General features: G+C 70.2%; 1 non-coding gene across 1 annotated transcript; it reads right to left on the reverse strand.

The window, feature by feature from the left end:
* Positions 1–3,480: 3,480 nt before the first annotated feature.
* Positions 3,481–3,599, reverse strand: LOC135979486 (5S ribosomal RNA). Its single transcript, XR_010596785.1, has one exon. It is a non-coding gene; the product is annotated as a 5S ribosomal RNA (ribosomal RNA).
* Positions 3,600–5,000: the final 1,401 nt, after the last annotated feature.

Genomic DNA, 5,000 nt, shown 5'->3' on the forward strand with positions numbered 1-5,000 from the left:
AGGCTTAATAGTCGTCCTCCGAGCGCTCCAGGAGGCAGGCTTAAGAGTCGTGCTTTAAGGCCACCAGGTCAACCCGTCGAATCTACTGGGTTGACCTGGCGGCCGGTTTGCTTTCCGGCCACCAGGTCAACCCATTGGATTCGACGGGTTGACCTGGCGGCTGGTTTGCTTTCCGGCCACCAGGTCAACCCATTGGATTCGACGGGTTGACCTGGTGGCCGGTTTGCTTTCCGGCCCGGGTGTCACCCCACTCCCAGGGCAGCACGGCAGTGGTCTTGAGGACCACAGAGGGGGGCTTAATAGTCGAGAGGGAGCAGGTCCGGGGGAGGCTTAATAGTCGTCCCCCGGCCAGTCCGGGGGAGGCTTAATAGTCGTCCCCCGGGTACTCCGGGGGCCAGGCTTAATCGTCGTCCCCCCGGGCGCTCCAGGGGGAAAAGCTTAATAGTCCTCCCCCGAGGATAGGCTTAATAGGCGTCCCCCGGCCAGTCCGGGGGAGGCTTAATAGTCCTTCCAGGGGAGGCTTAATAGTCATCCCCCGGGCAGTCCGCGGGAGGCTTAATAGTCGTCCCCCGAGTGCTCCGGGGGGGGCAGGCTTAATAGTCGTTCCCCAGGCAGTCCGGGAGAGGCTTAAGAGTCATCCCCCGACAGTGTGGGTGTGGGTGTGGGCGGGGGGGAGGCTTAGCAGTCGTCCCCAGGGCGGTCCGGGGGTGGGGGGAGGCCTCAGAGTCGTCCCTCCGAGAGCCGTGTCGGCGGCGGTGGCGGGTGTCAGGCTTTACATCCAGCCTCCGGAGGGTGAGCGTCCTCGGACGCGATGCAGCCGCCGCAGAGAGGCAGCCTCCGAGGCAGGGAGCGGAGCACCGAGGCTGGGGAGTGGGGAGCAGGAGCCGGGGGGGGGGAGGTGGGGGGCGTTCAGGACAACAGGTCAACCCCCGGGAAGCGGCTGTCAAATGTTCAAAGTCCCCACTCGGCCACCAGGTCAAGCCCCGGGAAGCGGCTGTAAAATGTTCAAAGTCCCCCCCGGGACAACAGGTCAAGCCCTGGGAGGCGGCTGTCAAATGTTCAAAGTCCCCACCGGGACAACAGGTCAAGCCCTGGGAGGCGGCTGTCAAATGTTCAAAGTCCCCACCGGGACAACAGGTCAACCCCCGGGAAGCGGCTGTCAAATTTTCAAAGTCCCCGTTCGGCCACCAGGTCAACCCGCTGAATCTACTGGGTTGACCTGGCGGCCGGTTTGCTTTCCGGCCACCAGGTCAACCCATTGGATTCGACGGGTTGACCTGGCGACCGGTTTGCTTTCCGGCCACCAGGTCAACCCATTGGATTCGACGGGTTGACCTGGTGGCCGGTTTGCTTTCCGGACCGGATGTCACCCCACTCCCAGGGCAGCGCGGCAGTGGTGCTGAGGACCGCAGAGGGGGGGCTTAATAGTCGAGAGGGAGCAGGTCCGGGGGAGGCTTAATAGTCGTCCCCCGAGGACTCCGGGGGCCAGGCTTAATAGTCGTCCCCCCCCCCCCCCCCCCCGGGCGCTCCAGGGGGGAAAGCTTAATAGTCCTCCCCCGAGGACTCCGGGGGCAGGCTTAACAGTCGTCCGCCCCGGGCGCTCCAGCGGGAAAGCTTAATAGTCCTCCCCTGACAGTGTGTGTGTGTGTGGGAGGGAGGCTTAGCAGTCTTGCCCCGGGTGGTCCGGTGGGGGAGGCTTAGCAGTCATCCCCCGAGGACTCCGGGGGCAGGCTTAATAGTGGTTCCAGGGGAGGCTTAATAGTCTTCCCCCGGGCAGTCCGGGAGAGGCTTAATCGTCATCCCCCGACAGTGTGTGTGTGTGTGTGTGGGGGGGAGGCTTAGCAGTCTTCCCCCAGGCTGGGTGGGGGCCTGGCGGGAGGCGTCGCAGTCTTCCCCCGGGCGGTCCGGTGGGGGAGGCTTAGCAGTCGTCACCAGGGCGGTCCGGGGGTGGGGTGGGGTGGGGGGCCTCACAGTCGTCCCTCGGAGAGCCGGGTCGGCGGCAGTGGTGGGTTTACGTCCAGCCTCCGGAGGGTGCGCGTCCTCGGAGGCGATGCAGGCGCCGCAGAGAGGCAGCCTCCGAGGCAGGGAGCGGAGCACCGAGGCTGGGGAGAGGGGAGCAGGAGCCGGGGGCTGGGGGTGGGGGTGGGGGGCGTTCAGGACAACCGGTCAAGCCCCGGGAAGCAGCTGTCAAATGTTCCAAGTCCCCACTCGGCCACCAGGTCCACCCCAGTCTAGCAATGGGGTTGACCTGGCTGACGGCCGGTTAGTATCAAGGTAAACTCACCGTCGTCCACAGGAGGGCAGCTCTCAGGCCGGCCGGCTGCGGCTGACTCTGGGGCGGCGCCCGGTCCCGGCAGCGAGGGGCGGGGGGCGCGGAGCGAGACGGGGCTAACCGGGGGGGGGGGCGCCTCCTGCGACTTTGGGGGCCGCGGGTCGTCAGTGGCGTGCAGGCCGGGCCTCTCCCGGGGGATTCGGGGGGGCGGTCCTGCGGGCCGGGCGCAGGGGGCTCGGGCGAGCCCGGGCCGGTCCGCCCCGGGGCCGGGGTCTCCGCCTGCGGCTCAGGGGGGCGCGGGTCGTCGGGGGAGGAAGCCCGGGGGAGCTGCACACCGGCCCGCCAGGCCAGGCCTGGCCTGGATGGCCGCGGGGGGATTCGGGGCGGTCCCGCGGGCCGGGGGCCGGGCGCAGGGGAGGCGGGGGGTCCGAGCGAGTCCGTCCCGGGCCCGGGGCCTCCCCCTGCGGCTTTGGGGTCCGTGGGTCCCCGCTGGCGGAAGCCACTGGGAGCTGGACACCCGCCGTCCGTCCCGCCTGGCCAGGCCTGGCCTGGGTGGCCGCGGGGGGATTCGGGGCGGTCCCGCGGGCCGGCGGCCGGGCGCAGGGGAGGCGGGGGGTCCGAGCGAGTCGGTCCCGGGCCTGGGGTCTCCCCCTGCGGCTTTGGGGTCCGTGGGTCCCCGCTGGAGGAAGCCGCTGGGCGCTGGACACCCGCCGTCCGTCCCGCCTGGCCAGGCCTGGCCTGGGTGGCCGCGGGGGGATTCGGGGCGGTCCCGCGGGCCGGCGGCCGGGCGCAGGGGGTCCGAGCGAGTCCGTCCCAGGCCCGGGGCCTCCCCCTGCGGCTTTGGGGTCCGTGGGTCCCCGCTGGAGGAAGCCGCTGGGCGCTGGACACCCGCCGTCCGTCCCGCCTGGCCAGGCCTGGCCTGGGTGGCCGCGGGGGGGGATTCGGGGCGGACCTGCGGGCCGGCGGCCGGGAGGGTCCGGGCCAGTCCGCCCCATGCCCGGCGTCTCCCCCAGCGGCTTCGGTGGCCCCGGGGGGGGTCCTCCGCGGAGGAAGCCGGGTGGGTGGGGAGCCGGACCCCAGGCGCCCAGACCCGTGACCTGCGGCCGCGACCTCCGACTCGGCAGGAGCGACGAGGGGCTTTCCGGCCCGTCCCCCCCTCTCCTTCCCCCCCAGAAAAGGAGAGAGAGCTGACTCGGACCGGGAAAAGCTGCCTACGGCACCTGGGATTCCCAGGCGGTCACCCATCCAAGTACTAGCCAGGCCCGGGACGGTTTACCTTCCGAGATCGGACGGGATCGGGGGCGTTCGGTCCGGTATGGCCGTAGGCACCCGGCCCCGCGCCTCCTCGCCCGCTTTCCCCTGCCGACGCCCGGGCCTGCCGCACGGTGAGCCCCGGTCGGACTGCCCCCCCCCCTGCGGCAGGGCCCCCGTCTCTCGCGGGCCCGGTCCTTTTTTCCTTTTCGAGCTCCGGGGCCCGGGCTGGCCGCCAGAGCCCCTCCGCCCGCCCTCCCCGGCGTCGGGGAAAATACTGTCCCGGACTTCCAGTGCGCCCGATCCTGTCAGCCGGGGGGTGGGGAGGGGCAGTCCCTCGCTGCGGCCGGGGAGGGTGAGCCCAGGGCGGCTTGCCTGCCGTGCGAGGCCCCTCTCGGCCACCAGGTCAACCCCGAGTCGAAAGGGCTGAAAAATTTTCAGAGTCCCCTCCCGGGCACCAGGTCAACCCGTGGAATCGGACGGGTTCACCTGCTGGCCGGTTCGCTTCCCGGCCACCAGGTCAACCCCTAGGTTGCCGACCGGCCTACCCAGTGGCCGGTTTGCTTTCCGGCCACCAGGTCAACCCCTAGGGGTTTTAACGGGGGCACGCCCGGTGGCCTCTTTCCCGTCCGGTCACCAGGTCAACCCGGATCTCCCTCCTTCCCTGGGCGTCCCCTCCTCGGAGGCGTCAGGTTCCATTTCCCCCCCCCCCCCCCCAGACTTCCAGGGGCCCGATCCAGTCGGCCGGGAGGCAGTCCCTCGCTGCGGCCGGGGAGGGTGAGCCCAGGGCGGCCTGGTCCATGTCTCTAGTGGGCCCGATCCTTTTTTTTTTTTTCGAGCTCCGGGGCCAGGCCCGCCCGGGCAGCCCTCCTCGGAGGCGTGGGGCGATTCCCCCCCCCCCCCAGACTTCCAGGGGCCCGATCCTGTCGGCCGGGAGGCAGTCCCTCGCTGCGGCCGGGGAGGGTCAGCCCAGGGCGGCTTGCCTGCCGTGCGAGTCCCCTCTCGGCCACCAGGTCAACCGCGAGTCGAAAGGGCTGAAAAATTTTCAGAGTCCCCTCCCGGGCACCAGGTCAACCCGTGGAATCGAACGGGTTCACCTGCTGGCCGGTTCGCTTCCCGGCCACCAGGTCAACCCGTGGAATCGGACGGGTTCACCGGCTGGCCGGTTCGCTTTCCGGCCACCAGGTCAACCCGTGGAATCGAACGGGTTCACCTGCTGGCCGGTTCGCTTTCCGGCCACCAGGTCAACCCCTAGGTTTTAAGGGGGGGGGGACGCCCGGTGGCCTCTTTCCCGTCCGGTCAGCAGGTCAACCCGGATCTCCCTCCTTCCCTGGGCGCCCCCTCCTCGGAGGCGTCAGGTTCCATTCTTTTTTCCAGACTTCCAGGGGCCCGATCCAGTCGACCGGGAGGCAGTCCCTCGCTGCGGCCGGGGAGGGTGAGCCCAGGGCGGCTTGCCTGCCGTGCGAGTCCCCTCTCG

This window comes from Chrysemys picta, unplaced genomic scaffold (assembly GCF_011386835.1).
Source record: "Chrysemys picta bellii isolate R12L10 unplaced genomic scaffold, ASM1138683v2 scaf900, whole genome shotgun sequence".
Lineage (NCBI taxonomy): Eukaryota > Metazoa > Chordata > Testudines > Emydidae > Chrysemys > Chrysemys picta.